Below are 19,603 nucleotides of genomic sequence, written 5' to 3'. Positions count from 1 at the left end.
GCTTGAATAAAGATTCAAAGAACAATACTTGGAATGCTGAAGCAGCATTCCAACAATAATAAGTATGCAGAATAACAATTTTTGTTTTTGCTTGCAGCAAACACACTAATAATAAGTATGCAGAATAACAATAGTGTTTTTGCTTGCAGCAAACACACTAATAATAAGTATGCAGAATAACAATAGTGTTTTTGCTTGCAGCAAACACACTAATAATATATATGTGAGAGAACAAAGGTTATGCCCTTGCCGAAGGCAAAGCACACCCAATAATAAGAATACGTAGAAACACTTAAGGTGGATTCGCCGCTTTGCGGCTTGGCCACCAAAAAACTATAATCCTGCCAGGATAGCTCCATTCCATTCAACAGCAAACCATGTTGTTTTGTTCTCAATGATGTTGGTAGGTCCAGTGTGCGAATTACGGGGGAGTTTGGGGGGGTCTGACCCCCCCTGATTAAGGCTCGGACCACCCCAAAAGAGGTAAAAACCACAGGTTGGGGGGGGTCGATACATTTATATATTGTTCTTACCTGTAATCGTAAATATTACAATATATTTACCATATTCATTCAGTAACAGTTTGGCGATACACAGAAATGTTGACTATATGGCAGGGAATATCACACACAGTATTACACTGACTGATCTACATTTACATTTAGTCATTTAGCAGACGCTCTTATCCAGAGCGACTTACAGTAAGTACGGGGACATTCCCCCGAGGCAAGTAGGGTGAAATGCCTTGCCCAAGGACACAACGTCAGTTGGCATGACCGGGAATCGAACTGGCAACCTTCGGATTACTAGCCCGATTCCCTCACCGCTCAGCCAACTGACTCCATTTGACAATGGATCTAGTCAAAATTCACTCATTAAACACAGCACGAGTGACAAGTGCCCAATACAACTCAAGAAACAGCGCGAGTGACCAGGCAGTGTGCTGGTTCAATCACCTCAGTGTAGCTACGTAGTGGTACGTTCTGCGTCGTGAGAAAGTTCAAGAAAGGCAAGTTAGCTATCTAATACCCCCAAAAAATCTGTCACGAATGTATTTGTAATGGCAATTAGCTGTAGAATATTCACAAGAATGTTAATGATAGAAACATGGTTAACCACCCACCAACTTAAAAGATAGCTATCACTTGCTCTGTATCAAGCAAGATAGCTTAATTTATCTGTCTCATTGCTTGTCAGAATCTGGAGAGATTTCCAAGTACCGTATTTTGTGATGAACAGTCAGATATGTTCCTCTGGTAGTTTTGTAAAGATCAACTTTTTTATTTCAGAAAGAAATGACTACAATAGTGTTTGTAGTTTTAGTTTGTGTGTGCCATTGCCGTTTTCTTGGTTGGGGCGACGGCAGGGCTGAATTTGGGGGGGGGGGGGCACTGAGTTGACCCCCCCGATTGTCATTGTATAATTCGCACACTGGGTAGGTCCATCAATCTCCTAATTTTCCTGTGCTTGGAAGACGATTAAGGTGGCATGGATGGACTTTTGTCAGCATGAAGACACAGTTCTCGGCCATTAGCTCTGACAGAGCGGTTTATGGAGTAGACAGGGATTAGGAGAAAGTATATCTCCCGATGTGATTAATTCGTCATGGCAACCGTGTATTCGTGACTGATGGGACCAATTTGAGGAAGAAATGTCTTTATCCTGATGAAACGACTCAGTTGGAAGAGCTCATTGGCTAAAGAAATAGAAAGGAGTAGGCAACTTTGACAAATAGGCATCAGAGAAACAAGCTCTCCTTGAGTTATGAACCTTGTTTCACTCCTAGCTCTGCAGATGTCCCCAGGCCACACTGTTTGGATACATTTTTCGGGTGTTGTTGATGGCACTTCAACTATAGTGGTTTGACTGATGCATTCAAGGGCTCGTTGCCAACCAAGAATATATGCAAGTACACTATGTGTGACTTCAATACACTATATAAAAAAATATTTAAAATGACATGAGAAAAACCCTTGGTGCCCCCAAACAGAAGCCCTAAATTTATACTACCTACTAGATGTGCCCACATTGCTGTACACTTATGGTGTTTTCCTTGCCCCCCTCTCATGAGAGCTTATGACCCTGTGTGCCCCCTACTTCAGTATGTGGAGCTTATTCCCTTATGGATGGCCCATCAAGTCATCAATAGGGCCCATTAGAGAGAAATAGTTTACAGCAAGACCACGAGTTCTTTGCACTTCATTTTGTTACGGACATTGAATCAGAATGTTGCTTTGGAGAGAGAAGCACACGCACAAACGTTGAAACAGTTTCAGTTGTTCTCATTGTCCAGATGCCTGTTTTTAAAGTGGGCTTTCAGACACAAAAGAACAATTTCATTGATAGAATTGCTATCTGAGGAGAATTGCTAGCTGAGAATGGTTTCATCTGTTTTTCTGGGTCTTTGTTGATTACCCTCTCTCTCTTCCACCCTGCTACCTCTTACCCAGTGGCAAAAATCTGCTATCAACTTTGGGGGGGACAATTATATGACACTTTCTCAAGAGCAATTTCTGAGGGGGACACCAAAATGACTGCTGTAACACAGCCTACATTGTAATATGTTAAATGTATATTGAGGAACCATAATTAATACTCCTGGATCATTTATAGTTAGTAACTGAAGGGTTGTCTCAACTTGTTCAAATGTAGTTATAGTAGTGTTTCTTATCAGTCAAGTATGAATGCAGGTGTACAGTATTTACAACCAGCAATACCAAGAAAAGCCAGTATGTACTGTACACTGTATGGGTGCAGTTTATGTAATTACAATGGGCATGGTGCAGTCTCATCTAAAATAATCTCAATTGAACAATCATAAAGTCGGGGGAAATCGCAAAACCATTTCTCTTGAAATGTCAACACTTTGTTGGCAAGAGTCTACGGTTCTATAAATTGTGGGTGTGGCTGATATGGTTCTGTGCCACTGTCTCCTATACTGGTGCTGCTGGCAAAAAGGTTGACCCCCGGTCCTGCCATGGCTGTGACACTATCATCTGAAGTCTCTCCCTGGCTCTTTCCCTTTCACCACCCTCACTGACTCACAGTCTGTCTCCTAGAAAAGAAATAAGATGTTTGCCATCCTCCTAACTACCAGTACCCAATACTACACAATTAATCACAACAACAATACCATTGCCTCAAATTAATCTTGGTTCAGTCACCAGTTTAAGTAGAGAGTGGGGGTATCCATGGCATTGTCCAATTATGTCCCTATTTTACAAGTCTAAAGAAGAGAACCCATCATGTTGCCAAACAAGAGACTCAACAAACTTATTTTAGCACATTTCACATCATTTTTATGAACATTTTATCAACTAGTCTTTGAAATTAGGCCACTAGGGTTCTTTCTTTGCGTTTTGGTGTCCTGAAATGCTCTGATGTCCGTCTTTTTTTCTGCAATTTTTCTACCATGCTGGCCGCACACACAATGTACAGGTTATTTACAGAAGGAGATGGGCTTTTATCATTTATTACCATTCTTCTAGAATAGGCTTCGATCTACCAGGTAGCTAGACAGTCAGTTAGGAAAGGTGAAACGGATTGCATTGACAGCTGGATTGACAGCTGTATGAGTTCACCCTTTACACAACGCAAACTGCAACCTTTTGTCATTTTAATATAATTCATGTTTTGGTTTTATATTTGGCTGGCTTCCCAGAATAGCTGAATATGCAGCTAGCGAGCCCCAATTCCGTTTGTGTGGTATTTGCCATCATCTTTGTTATAGCCAGTTTACTCCAGATCGGCACACAGGTGCTTCAAAGTCCCTAGAGACGATTTAGCTTTTGCAACGAGACCATTTAAGATAATTATGAAAATGGTAGAATATAGTATAGTTCTGTTCAGTATCGCTAAGCATGGCAAATGGATTTAGAAGAACTACAATATCCGTGCTGATCTTGGATTAAATTGACGATAGCAAAGTTTCCATCTTTTGATGACGCCAAATGGAATAGTGCTAGCTAATGTTATCTCTATCGGTTTGTTTGCTAGCTATGCAAATGCAGCTATCTTAGCGTGTGTGAACCCTGCCAACATAGTGAAATCACTATGGTGCGATTAACTGGATTAATTTCACGTTAGCCACGTGCATTTCAAATTGTATACACTCAAGTCACCTTGTCAGATATTACAACTACTTACTGGACATCAGCCACCAACGACACAAACAGATACTGTCCGATTTTCACACACTCACCTGCATCACTGCTGAGGGCTGGGGCTGTGGATCAAACCATTGTGGGACCAAGGGCGGGGTTCGAAATCTTTTTAAACTTCAAAAAGCGCCATTGTGTCCATAATCAGCAAAGCGCTTTCATTGCATATTATCAATGTTGTTGAAATTACATAGTTATGTTTACAGTGATTTATTGGGGGGGACAAATCATATTTTTCCCAGGATTGGGGGGAAAAATATCCCCTGTCCCCCCCGGGATTTCCGCCCATGCTCTTACCCAACAATTGAGACACTCGGCTTGACCTCAGCTCAATAGGTCAGAAGAACCTGATCAGAACTCATGAAAACCAGGGTTCATCTTTTAGTGCATGTTGCAGGAAGTGCTCACTTAGCCTTACCCCTGCTGCTATGGGAAAAAAAGAGAAAAGGTTGCTAGTTTGTGCATGTGAGTGATCGTTGCCATGGACACATGCTGCTGCTTTGGACCGCGTGTTCTACATATGTATCAGCACATAAGTAATGCATTTGGTTCCACCATGTTGCATTTAATCACCATTTTACATGAATGGCATTAAGACCTTGCCGGTAGATCAAGCAAGATGAATCTGTGTAATACAACCACTCAGAACCAACCCTCCCCACCACCACCACCAACTAGCAATAGGGACTATTTACATTAACCTAGAACGACAAATCTCAGATTGATCCTGATTTTAATCTGCATATTATTTGACTCAGGTAAAAGACAGCTGTATAATGTATTGATTTATTGCTGTGTCAGTGGAATAGGGCAATCCCTGTCTCCAACTATAAGAGACAGCTACTAATTGGACTCCACCCTCCACAGGTCAGGGTGCAGAAGCAGAGAGACAAGGCTGGTATACTGAAGTCATCCATTACATTTAGTCATTTAGCAGACGCTCTTATCCAGAGCGACTTACAGTAAGTACAGGGACATTTCCCCCGAGGCAAATAGGGTGAAGTGCCTTGCCCAAGGACACAACGTCATTTGGCACGGCCGGGAATCGAACTGGCAACCTTCAGATTACTAGCCCGATTCCCTAACCGCTCAGCCACCTGACTCCCATCCATCCAATGCTCTTGACTTTTGTTCATTCAGATTGTTAAATACCGGTAAATGCCTGAGTGTGTGTTTGTGTGAGTCTGTGTGGTGGTGGGGGGATGTTTGTGGGTCTGTGTGTTGGTGTGTGTGTGTGTGGGGGAGGGGGTTCTGTTGGTCTGTGTATTGGTGTGTGTGGTGGGGGGGGGGTGTTTGTGGGTCTGTGTGTTGGTGTAAGTGTGTGGGGGGTGTCTGGTGGGGGGTGTCTGTGTGTTGGTGTGGGAGGGTTGTGTGGGTGTGTGTGTGTGGGGGGGGGGGGGTTGTGTGTTGGTGTGTGTGTGTGCGGGGGGGGGGTTGTGTGCAGTGGTGTAGTGGTAAAAATAGAGGTGGGTAAACTATGAATTTTATTATTTATTTATTCACAGGGTCGTCAAGTCCCCCCCCCCCCCCCCCCCGAGACGAGCTTTCACGTCTGTTTCAACCAACCCTCCCCCCCCCCAAACAGGCCCATTTCATTAGGCCTATTTGGATGGAACCGGTAAGGATGGCTTGTATCTGCATCATTGTAATTAAAAGAACGTTAATAATAGTAGGATAGCCGTTTGTCCCTGTCTTAATGCGATGTTGTGCAAACCAAAACAACGTTTACAAAAGTGAATCACTCTGTACTTGAGGCCTTTTGCGGGCATCTGTGGGAGTGGGAGCACTCGATGGTCTCTTCAAAAATCGCCTGATATCCATGGCTAATTAATCCATTCTGAACAGGTAAACTAATCCACAACGTGTGTGTACATACTTCGTGGATCCTGATTGGTGTCGCCGCCGCAACGCATTGATTGGAGGGTCACAGACCCTACAGCGCAGATGAAATGATTCAGACTACAGCGTTTATATGTTAAACAATATGAAATTTAGTCTTTGGTGTTTTAAAATTACACCAAATTTATTTTGGATTATTCCAACGGCAGAATACGAGGCGCAGAGAACTTAGATGTGCGTAAACGCGCATAAACGCTATTTAGAGGTGGATAAACGCAATTTCTGCAATTTAGAAGTGGATAAACGCTATTTTAATAATAGCGTTTATCATAGCGAATAATCTGTTATCAAATTATTGCAAGGTATTGTTTACTTCAGACTACTGTTTGACCTGTACAGGACAAAAGGCTCCAAAAGTAGAGGCCAAAGGGGATTATTCAGCAATAAGAATAAGGAGATTTTTTATGCAATGTGCATCAATTATATATTTATGATGTCTTTGATATTAAAATCGTACAATGCAAATCATGAAATAAAAGGTAACTCTTTGTTAGTTCCTTTGCTGTCACTTTAGTGAGATCTCTTGACAATTCATTGGGATTGAACTCTTGCATGCAAAGTGCTCTTCAATATGGAAGCAAATCGTGACTAAAATTAAAATGCATTTGCAGAAATGCTTTTTCATTTTGCACATTTAGAATGATTGATTACTAATTTTATTTATGAGTCAAATAATGCATACACATTCTTAAAATGAAAAAGCATTTCTGCAAATGCATTTTAATTTTGGTCACGATTTGCTTCCATACTTCAATGCCTTCTCTGTGCCCTCCTATTCCTTCTACACAGCATTAATGTGTTACACGGAAAGTCATTCATTCAAATTAGTCCTTCACTCCCCTCTCTCACTGTCTCTCACACTCGCCAGCTTGAACACTGCTAGAACACAGCATCCTTATAATCCCAACCCAACAACCAATTTGCCTCATTTATCATATTGCTCTTGGAGTTAATTGAATGGCCACTTGCTTGTGATGAAATTCCCCAAAGCATGGTCACACTTCACCCTGAGCTTGGAATGCTGGGTTGTATAGGGGAATTGATGGTCACAGCAGAAAAAAATTAAGCTTCAATCACAGTGCTGAGGGGGCAAGAGCATACAGTTAAAGATTGTTTTGAAAAACGTGAGCAAGCATAAATGTGTCCTTAAATTAAATTATCAATTGAACGTCCTCTCTCCCTCTTTCACTTTCTCCCTTTTTCTCTCTCTTTCTTCCTCTCTTTCTACCCTTTTCCCATCTGTTTCTGCCTCTCTAATTATTGCTCTCTAAACAACATTGATTGCTTCCTAGAGTGCTGGGCCACATTTGAATATTACAGATAATAATTTGGACACAATTTTGATGAGGACTGTTGACAGAGGGCAAAGGGAGAAATTGATTGCTCACACAAGGGAAATTGTCAATTTAAAAACAATCTCAGTCCTTGCCACTTGCTTTCATGTGTTAACAATGAACATGAAACTAATGGACATGTTCTTTTCAAGCCACATAAAACGAGTCAGAAATTTGTATCATTATAACCTTACATTGTCAACAAGCAAATTAAACCATGCTCTAACTAGAGAGGGTACAATTTCTGGGGAAATTGTAGGGTGTGCTTGCTTGCGTCGGTTGCACAGGGGTCCGTTTTTGAATGACATTTTTACAACTGATATTTCTGTATATTTTATATAAAAATGCATACTTATTATTTATAAAGATTACATAGATTTAAAAGTTTTTTTTTTTGCTGCTCATTTACAACTGAAAATACGAGTGAAGTGTAGAATGAAATAGATGTCTTCTCATTTCCCCTGCAAGAGGCAGCCTCATCGTTGAATCAAAATGAATACATTTGGCAGACCGGTGTAAAAATGTACCTAATCTCTATGACTTAAACGCCCATCCTAAGTTTTTCCCTTCTCGTGATATTTTAAGGAATTTAGTCTACTCATATTGCATTCATTCATGAATAAAGAACCCCCTTTGAAGATTATTCTACGACGTTACCCGGCAGTAGAAGATGGAATCGCGATTCAAACAGTACCATCTGCTAACTGAAAATATGCCCCCCAAAACGTAAATAAGCTTGACAATTATTTAATGGAAAATCGCTCATTTATAAAAAGCTCACTGGTAGCGATCATTGTCAGTAACAATGCAAAATGCGATATAGCCCTGTATGGAGAAGCTGCCCCGGTAAATTGTACTACTACGGTACAGTACTAGACTACTGCTGTGTTCGTCTTGGTAGTATTTTCATGAACAGATTGACAACGTTTAGGATGTGGCAATGAAGTTCAGGTTAGTAGTTAGATAGACTTTTGATTTAAGTAAGGGGAGTGCCGAACATGTTCTGTCGCCGTTTGACTTCCTAAACAGCTGTGTAGTGTAGATGTTTTTGTAGTGTGTCTCGCGTAAGCTACAGCGTTGCAGTGAGCTACACTGGTTTGAAACCACAGGTAATGGTAATTTCACCAACAAATCGTTTACTAATGTCAGAATAAATCCTACAACGAAAATGTATATGTGAGGAATGTTTATTTTAACGATTGAAAACAGATACATCATAGACCACTGTAGTATGTGTTGCCCGGGCAACACAGGCTAATGTCATGATGCTAATACTTCAGTGAAATAGTAGACTACTGTTTCCGAAAGTAGATGTACTTCCTTAATAATATCAGCTTATACTGTACATTACACATCACAATTGTGTGTCATATCACAAAGTAAAATGAGTAAATAGTTATCACCCTGGCCTCTTTGCTTGTGGCGTTCCTGCAGCTGCCTTGCAGTAAAGCTATAGTTAGCCTAGCTATCCCCCAAGTTAACAGATGCGAAACGAATGTTCTGCCAAAGGTAGTCACGCGTGTTTTCGTGACGTTAGTGACGTAGTGACGTTAGTAACGTCAGTGACTGTGGCTAGCAAATTAGCCACCGTTAGCTTCACTTTTCGCCACAAAAACTTAACTTAAGCCCAAACCATGCAACGGAACGTAAATTCCAATAGAAGCAACGCAATCGCTACCAAGACGAACCTTTTGACACCGCCGTTGTGTATGTAGGCCAAATATTGACTGAGTTTTAGGGGGGCGAAAATAAACAATAAAAATAAATAATAATATATATGTGAGAGAACAAAGGTTGTGCTCTCGCCGAAGGCTTGAGCACACCCAATTAGAGAGCTCTCTACGATCATTATTACAGTTGCAGTGTTTGAGTTTTTTTCCTTCTCTGAGCTAAAAAGAGATTGTTTCTATGGAGTTAGATTAGTTTCATAATTCACAAACAAATGTAACACGATTCACGAATAAATGTAACGCGATTCACAAATGTATTTCGTGATTCACAAATGTAACGCGATTCACAAATAAATGACCTCATTACATTTGTTTGCAACCTGACAAACACGAGTTACAAATCGGAGAACACAAATTACAAATCCCTGCATTTGTGTGTGTGGATTTTTGGAACTTTCCTGACGCGCTTATATTCACAAATGCATTTTTAGCCAATCACAGCTAGCTTGCTAAACGTTAGCCTAGGAAACACTTAAAATTACTAAACATGGATCCTGCCATTCTCAAGAATATTCAATCACGTATGATAATCGGTTTGATAAGATTAACAAGCAATATTTCACCTACATGCTACCAGACGACATTGCTCGTGATCTGAAGGAGACATTTTGTCCGTTATTATGGCAGGTTGTTGAAGTCCACAAAGACACGTTAATGTGATTGGCTAAAATTTGAAGAGACGATCTGATAGGCTGCAGAGAATATATCTTTGAAAAAAATGCATTTGTGAATCTAAGCGCGTCAGGAAAGTTCCAAAAATCCACACACACAAATGCAGGGATTTGTAACTCGTGTTCTCCGATTTGTAACTCGTGTTCTCCGATTTGTAACTCGTGTTCTCCGATTTGTAACTCGTGTTCGTCAGGTTGCAAAGAAATGTAATGGGGTCATTTATTTGTGAATCGCGTTACATTTGTGAATCACGAAATACAATTGTGAATCGCGTTACATTTTTTTGTAAATCATGAAATAAATTTGTGAATCGTGTTACGTTTGTTTGTTTGAATTATGAAACTAATCTCACTCCATATGTTTTTGTCTCCGCTGTGAAATATCTTAGAAAACAAGAAGAGCCTTTTACATGTTTGTGTCCATAAGGTATTCCCACCATGTAGCCGACATGTTCGGCCTCTGAAATGTCTCTTACTGGTTTAGAGCGGTATCTACTTGCATAATATCATGTCGATCTGCAGTGGTTTTATAGACAAAAGATGATCAGAATGAAGAGCCATTCTCAGGTATACAATTGTAGTTTAAAAGCGCATGTCAAAGCAAAGTAAAGGTAATTCACTTGTATAATGAGCTAGATGTTGGTATGCTAGGTAGGGATGGGCGTGGTTAATCGAATATCCGGATATCCTAAAGTAAGTTAGTATTCGAATACTTTTTTAGAATACTTATGAGCATAGTTTAATTAAAAAACTTTTTTTTTTTAATGAAAAACCGTCGCGTCGTGGTGTGAATTCGAATAGTTGTGACGTTAGAAATGATGAAAACCATCAAAAAAGGTATGCTTCGTGACCCTGCGTTCTGCTGCGAGTCTCCTTTCATTTCATTTGGCGCTACAAGCAGCTTAGTTTCCTGGCTAAGCAGTAGGTACCTCGCAGCAACCTCAGTTCCTGCAGAGTCGTTTCTACGCCGGCCTGCTCGTATATCGACTCCGTACTCGCCTCTCCCCTGTTTATATGCTCATTTTCCTGAATAAAAATGCGTATGGCTAATGCAGTTGTGGCTTATTTATTTTTTTACCAGTAGCCATGTAGAGCTAGCATAATCGGCTATTTATGTTTGCATTGTGTGGTGGAGCACCGTATCCTATAGGATTCCGGTTCCAAGTTAATATCCAAGTTAATATGCAATATTATGTCCATGTGTGTCTTTCGTTTTTATCGAGGATAGCCTACCCAATGTGTTTAATTTCGTCCAATGTATTTTTTTAAACTTTGTATTACGCATATGCTAATAGCTCAGCGCTATTCCGCCAATTTAAGAGCCTATACGTCTGAAGACGCAGCGTTTTTTCAAGTTCATTGTCTTTTCGTCATGTTGATAAATTGTTCTTTCATTTGTTTTCTTTATTCAATCCTTATTTAATCTAATAGCTTAACAGTCCCAATTATTGCCAGAATGTTTGGTGGTTCATGTGTTTACTGTATGCTTTGCGTCATGTCAGGCTAATTACATAACGGAACCGCATTAATAAAAATAGATTATCCGGATATTCGAAAATAATTTTGGATACTATTCGAATAGTGAAATCAGTTCAAATCTCCATCCCTAATGCTAGGAATACATTTTACCTTAAAAATCTGTAACACTAATATCTGCTTTAATATTAATTTCATTTGAACACAAAAAAGGGAGTTCAACTCTCAGTTTGAATTGCAGTTCTCATAATCACATACACTTCAAAGTAGTCACTCACTTTCATGAAAAACAAAACAAGTTTGACCTATTTTTCTTTTACAAGTCAAAAAACAACTAAATAATGTTTTGAAAAGAAGGGTTAGTATCTGTCCAGACTTAAAATACCAGAGCAGTTTCTGATTTGTATAGCGCCTAGGCTGTGTAAGAGGCCAAGATCACTCCGACAAAGAGCTACGGTACGCTAGAAGTTTTCTAGAAGTATGCTAGAACCATTTCCAGATTGTGTTTTGTCATTCACCCTTAATTTATCAACCTCTCCCTCCATATCTTCCTCAATTTCATCCTCCTATTGTGTCAACTCCTTCTGTTCATCATTCCACAGATACCTTTCCCTCTTCTGTTTCTAATTCTAGAACTTCTTCTTGTTGCTTGTTCTTCACTGGATTCCTTCTTTGCTATTGGCTGTGAATACCCAGAAGATATGCAGACAAATAGGATCTGTACTCAAAGAGAAGACTTAACTAGTATTGTAAAAACAGTTGCAGTAATTAAGTGGTACCAACCCTCCTGCTTTCACTCTTGGCTTTCCAGTGTGGAGTGTTCTAATTGTACAAGAGGAGCGATGTTTGTGTGTTAATTACATCCACACTTCATTATGCATGCGAGTGACTAGCTACAGTGTTTGTTTGCAAATACAAATGTTTGGATGATTGACATAGCTCACAGCATCAATATTGTGCTGGCATACACTGTGAGGTGGAAAGGTACAGTTGGGAGGGGGTAAAGTTTTCAGCTGTAGGCATTTTACAATAATGTCAGTCCTTTAGTCACATTTTCTTGTTATTGATTATCCAGAGCCTTCTGATGCACATACAGTAGAGGGGAGGAGATTCTTAAACGGGTTTAAATGGTTTCCATGGTAATCTATTACAGTATTAGCAGAAAGAAAGGTATTTTATAGCAAGGAACAATCACTTCATAATGTTAATACAGGGAGAAAAAAATAAAGAGAATAAAGGGAACCTTTTAAATGAAAAGTTAAGTTAAAATATTGAATGGATGACTTTTCTTTCTAATTTATTGATACCCAGTTGGCATAATAGTGAACAATAGCTTTAAATGTAGGTTACCTAAAGGGTTTGTATTAAGGCAGCTGTCATGAGGACCAACCAGTGGAAATTTGGATGTAAAATGAAACTGTTCCTGTTTGCTAAACAGAAACTTTGAACTTAAACAGCATGCTGCAGTCTTTGTTCCGAGAAATCAAGTAGGTCATGTATCCAAATGGAGGAATGATGGAACATGGCAGGTGGCGAAGCCTTTGAATCCATTTGCATGTCTAAATGCTGCCCATGAAAACCATGAGTGAAAATGACCAAGCACAGTAGGTCAAGGCTGGCACAGTGATGGATGACAGCACCTGGCTCACCAAGTTCAACACACAGCTCTGGGCAGCGAGGACTCCCCAGTCTTGAGCTGTAATCTAACCATCACTCATCGTAGCCCTTCAACAACTGTCTGGTTAGTCTGCTTTTTATCAAACATCATGGTTTATTTGGGGATTGGAGTTGGTAGATACTGATACTTCATCGACACTGTCTCAGTTGAACGAAGTCTTTCAAATTAGGTCCAACGGATACCAGCAGCTTAAACAACTGCTATCATTATTCACTAGTGGTTGTCAAGTACATTTTGAGGGGATAACTAGATAAACATTATTTCTGTTATGGTAAACCATTCCACCATTTTCATTCCACGGAGGTAGAATGATATTACTTATCTGCCTAACCGTTTATGTTGCAGTGTCATTTGTCTTTCAATTTGTCTTTATTAGTATTTTTCTTGTCCTCGTCATCAGTACTTTGCCTGTTCCCAGTTTTTGAATAGACCCTTTGTTTTTGAATCCTGCCTGCCTCATTCTGCCTTGCATTTGGGTTCTAACCCTACACCCACACGTGACAGAAGCACAAGATCACCATGGACCCAGCGGAGAGTTCCCCCAATGCTTATGAGGGCACCCGACTGATGTTGGACCCCGGTGTGCTCACCGGTGGTCTCGCCATGATAAGAAGCGCCTCACAACCTCTGTCCCGGACCCAACCCCAGCCTCTGTCCCAGCCCCTGTCTCGGTCCTGCCCTGTGCCCCTGGCTCACCCCAAGTATGTGCCCCGAGGAGTTCTGGCCGCTGCCACCTCCACCACCCGGCCCTGTGGATTTCCCTGTGGCTCCGACCTGCCGGGTGCCCCTAATTGTCTGGTAGCTCATTTTGTGTTATTGCGTCCCCCTGTGCCTTGTTTTGCTGTGTATTTAGGTTCCTGTTTTGTGTCCAGTCCTTGTCATCGTATCGTCATCAGACGTGTGAGTAGCTTGCCTGTTCCCACTTTTCGAATAAACCCTTTGTTTTTTAGTCCTGCCTGCCTTTCCTGCATTTGGGTCCTAACCCTGCACCCTCACGTGACACATATAAAGATTGTTTGTTTGCAGAGAGGATGTGTTCTTTGTCTAAAGATGCCTCAGTTTCTCTAAAATTCCCATGCAAATTACATTACCCACATCTTTCCCCTGGGGGCTATAATAGTTTAGTGAGGCCTGTTAGGCGCCTCTACCATGGTCTGGGTGATCCATGTAAGTGCTTGAGTGCACTCATATTGCTGCATCTCTGAGGCTTCTCATTGGAGGCCTTGTTTTCACCTTTATCTTTTTCCCCATGAACACCCACACCGCCCTCCTCCCTGCAGCTAAAAATAACACCCCTAACATTGATGTCTGACGTTCTTGTTGAGGATTGTTCTGCCCATATGTTTCTGTTTTGCCCATAATATGTTTTATGTGTTGGGTAACTTGAAACGTGTACGAAATTTTCACGTAATTTAATGTGTTTGATGAGTGTCAACGGTGAATTGTAGGGTGTGCTTGCTTGCGTCGGTTGCACAGGGGTCCGTTTTTTTATGACATTTTTACAACTAATATTTCTGTATATTTTATATAAAAATTCATAGGGCCTACTTATTATTTATAAAGATTAGGCCTACATAGATTTAAAAGCATCTTTTTTTTGCTGCTCATTTACAACTCAAAATACGAGTGAAGTGTAGAATGAAATAGATGTCTTCTCATTTCCCCCAGCAAGAGGCAGCCTCATAGCTGAATAAAACTTGTCGTGATATTTTCAGGCATTTAGCCTACTCATATTGCATTCATTCATGAATAAAGATCCCCCTTTGAAGATTATTCTACGACGTTACCGGCAGTAGAAGATGGAATCGCGATTCAAACAGTACCATCTGCTAACTGAAAATATGCCCCCAAAAAACGTAAATGAGCTTGCCATTTATTTAGGCGGAAATGGCTAATTCAAAAGAAGTTTGCTGGAAGCGATCATTGTCAGTAACAATGCCCAATACGACCATTTGATCTTAGACTAGAGCCCTGCACGGTGGAGAAGCTGACCTCAGTAAATTGTGCTACGAGCAAGCTAGCCTAGCTGCTGTTGGTAGCCAAACCTAAGGGGATTGAAAATGAAAAACGTTTCTTTTGACATCAAGTTTAGGCTGTGGCATTGAAGACAGCGACGCACCACACAAGCTTGAGTTTAAATACATTCTTTAATGTGACATTACTTACTGTACATGCAAGTCTTGATTTGCTTAACTGTACATGTATGATGCTGCTAGTACACCACGGCACGATACGATATTCGCTGTGCAACAGCACATCTATGCACGTTGTAGTGATGTGTCGTTCGTGAACGATTCGTTCATTTTGAACGAATCCTTACAAGGACTCGGGAGTAACGAGTCCTCTCAAAGAGTGATTCGTTCATTTTCTCGTGTCCGCGCATCGGGACTGTTGCATAGGCTCGTCCAAGTAAACATAAATGATTCGTTCATTTCCCGACTCGGTCTTCGGGTACGAGTATTTTTCACGTGACCTGCATAGGCTCTGTAGCGGTAGCTAGAGGAAACGCTTGAGGGAACGATTCGTTCATTTCCCGACTCGATCTTTCTACGAGTCTTTGGATCATTTTTCACGTGACCTGCATAGGCTCTGTAGTGGTAGCTAGAGGAAACGAACGATTCGTTCATTTCCCGACTCAGTCTTTCTACGAGTCTTTGGATCCTTTTTTCACGTGACCCGCATTGTATTTTTTAGTAGAGGAAACAGTTTCCTCATTCCCTTTCGCGTGGCTGCTGTTTTAGTAAGACGTGAATGATATTCGCTCCAGTCATCATACTGACTGGTTTTGTTATTTTCACTTTACATTTACACTTACAGTTTAGTGCAGTGTAATTGTTTGCCGTAATAATTAAATGCTAGTGTGATAAAAAATGACCAAATCATACAAACTGTCATGATACATTATTTTAATGCAGGAATTTCTTTTAAAATAGTATCTGCTGGTGCACATGTCATGCACTAACCTACATGAGAATATGATACGTGTTTGCAGTGGACGGATAGCCCCCCCCCCCCCCCGTTGAAATGAACGAATGACTCGAAAAAAGATTCGTTCATTTTACTGAACGAGATTCAAAGAACCGAATCAGTAAAATGATCCGAACTTCCCATCACTAGCACGTTGTATCCATGCGTCGTTGCTGACGTGTGCTGACGTTATGACGTAGGCTAGCACTGAGTACCATTTGTTGACGAAAGGCACTTTTTGCCACAAAAAGTAATTTCAATTTAAACCATGAAACGGAACGTAAATAAAAATACAAGCAACTCAATCGCCAGCAAGACGAAACTTTTCACATCAACGTTGTCTATGTAGTCCAAATATTGACAGATCCTTAGGGGTGGGAAAATAAATAATAATAATAATATATATGTGAGAGAACAATGGTTGTGCTCGCCGAAGGCAAAGCACACCCAACTATCGAGTTTAATGTATTTTCAATCTGTCGTGTGAATCTTGTAGAAAGCAATGACTGTAAGTTTTACATGATCATAATATGTATATTACTTAAATACAATAAGTTATTGTAACTTTGATGATTTTTTTGGGATGTTTTAAATAGTCAAACGCAATCGCTGCAACTGCACGATACCGTACTACTGATACATTTACATTTAGTCATTTAGCAGACGCTCTTATTCAGAGCGACTTACAGTAAGTACAGGGACATTCCCCCCGATGCATTTCACGTTATTTTGGCACAGCCAGGAATCGAACCGGTAACCTTCAGATTACGAGTCCGACTCCCTAACCGCTCAGCCACCTGACTCCCCTACGTTAGAATGTGTGCTAATAATGTCAGTTATGTAATGTATTTTATAATTAAGCACCTTTTCTACTTTCTCTTTTTCTGTTCGTAGTTTCACTCCATTTCAATGTTGTCAGCTTGACAAAATAGGAAGTCAATAAAGGAGCGAAAAGGCTAATTTTCCTGGCTCTTGGAGTTTGGCTCGCTGTTTAACTACTGTTAACGCTAGAAAGCACAAGACATAGACAGAGCTGTACAAGGATACTAAACCCTTTTTCTTTGAGGACACTTCTGTGTGTATGTCAGTTGAGGGCCCCTGCTGTGCAGTTCTCTGGCAGTTCATTTGCTGGGAACTTTTAAATTACTTGACAAATATTCCCCTTTGAGTGAATGGAGGGGACTGCACTTAGGATAGCATGGTGAAAGCTTTCGCTCACATGCTTGTGTTGAAATTTGCTCAAAGCTGTCTCTGAGTGCAGCAGTTTAAGTACAAAAAGTAAAATGTTACAATTTATCGGTCTGGAATAGTTGTGACATTGCTTCATTAGTTTGAATAGAAACTGAATGAAAAAGTACAAAATCTTTTATTCATCAAAGACACTTATTAAGGTCGCCGACAGCAACTTAACAATTTTCTTCTGTTTTTTCTTAGGCTGGACAGTTTTTAGTTGATGTTCAGTGTGTCCCTTTGTCTTGGTTTGCGGTACTTCTGTTAAGCAGGAACATTTATTTTTTTCTGTGTGTTTATGCTTTAACGTGTCATGAATGCTTACTAATTCTCTTTTTAAGTATTTTCTTTAGTTGTAACATTTTCTCAGAAATTGTGAGATGATCGTCACTAGGGCTGCAACTAACGATTATTTTAATAATCGATTAATCTGTCGATTCTTTTTTCGATTAATCTGAGTTTTAAAAGCATTAATTTCCAACCCTTTATTCAAAAACAGAACTGACAGTGCAAATTCACAGTGCAAAACATCTTCAGAATGTGCACAAACAGGCACACCATTTTTTTAAAGTTATTAATATTAGCGTGTATTTAATGCTATTTTCAGAGATGAGCAATTTATTTGAGTTGTGTTTAAAACTTTATTGAAAAATGAAAGGTTGTGGAAGTAGGCCAGACTTTATTAGAATAATCTGGTGTATATTTGAGATTTTTTGACACAATTTTGAAAAAAGTTAAGATTTGTGAGGATTAAGCTATTTTCAAAGATTAGTGATTTTCTATCAATTTATTTGAAACTTAATTGAAAAAGTAAAGGCTGTGGAAGTATACCAGACATTCCTAAAATACTCTGGTGTCTGTTTGAGGTTTTATATTCATAAAAATATTATAAAAGTCATTTTTCAAAATGGTATGGGCAGTTTTCACCCGGTCCCTAACGCGACGCTGAAAAGTAGCATCTTCCGAATGTGAGACAAATGTCGAATATGAAACTGAATTCACCTCGGTCAATTAACACACTTTTTCGATGTATTTAGTGTGAAATGCTCCCACACCTTGGATGACTTAGGTCGTACTGATTTCTCTGCCTCCGCCATGTGTCTCAACAACGTCTCTCCGATGGTCTTTCCTCTACCTCCGCTCTGCTCCGCGCTCAACTGAACTTTTTTTTGTAATACTCAAACATCCGCGACTTATTGAGTGGCGTAATAGTCGCGCGACACAACGAATCGATAATGAAATTCGTTGCCAACGCTTTTAATAATCGATTTTAATCGATTATTAAAAGATCGATTCGTTGTTGCAGCCCTAATCGTCACCATTAAATATCTTACATTTTAGCTAATCACTAAAGCGTTACTTTTGCTAACTTGCATTAAATATTTGTACACATGCACAAAAAAAGGTTTCACATCTACAAAAAACTCTGACTTAAATTAAGCATGTACACAGTTAATCATATGATTGTATCTTGTTGTCATTGGAGCAATTGCACGTTTTACAACTAACCCATGTTACAACCATTCCTTGCAATGGTCCATTAGGTCAGTTTGACAATCCACAGTAACAGCCATTGGTACTTTAGGTATAGAATTCCATTTGATGTCTCGAGGCAAATTTGCTTGTTGTCTTTCCTGCGCACTCCCATGAGAGAACACAATGGATGCAGTAACAGTGAGCGTGCATGTGCCTTGTTAAGCACAGCCCAATTCCCACTCAGGGATCTAGAGCTACAAAAAGGGAGGAAATAAACACACAGTACACTTCAAAAAAAGTACAAGAAGCTGACCAAGGGCCACCCTTACAACCCAAACCTGGCATTGTAGAGTGTACACAGTGTTTGTCTAGCAGCTATGACCATTTTGCCCCATAGATCAACTTTACATTGACTCATTTAGTCAACATGTTTATCCAAATACACATGTAGCACCCTGCTAAAGTGTTAAATATATTGTTCTATTGTTTTTATGTAAAAGAAAAACGTGGGCTGGTTCAGTTGTCCCTGGTGTTTAATAACTTTTCTTTGCTTCTGTATTGGGTGCGGTCATGTGTCAATTTTGTGCCAATCAGTGCCAATCAGAGTTGGTAAGAGATTGTTTTGTTGGGAGGGGGCGTAAATGAGAAGAACAAGAGAAGACAGATCGATATCAAGAGGAGAAAGAGAGACGCTGAGAGTTGGGAGCGAGTTCATTTTTTTTCTATTGGATTGCAGTTGGAAAACTGGGGATTTTGTATCGTATTTGTACATTTTAGTAACCTTCACCAATTCCTCTCCCATGCTGCGGATCTATTAGGGCGATTAGAATTGAGTGAGAGTGCTACACACAAATGTGGATGTAAGACCCCACTTTTGCCCCAGTAAACGAAAAAAGTTAGAAACATATTTGTGTGATAAAGTGAAGTGACAACACTGACGAGCAATAACAATAATCTAATCATCAAGCAGATGTTCTGTGAT

This window comes from Osmerus eperlanus, chromosome 4 (assembly GCF_963692335.1).
Source record: "Osmerus eperlanus chromosome 4, fOsmEpe2.1, whole genome shotgun sequence".
Classification (NCBI taxonomy): Eukaryota; Metazoa; Chordata; class Actinopteri; order Osmeriformes; family Osmeridae; genus Osmerus; species Osmerus eperlanus.
Note: the sequence above shows the minus strand (reverse complement) of the source record.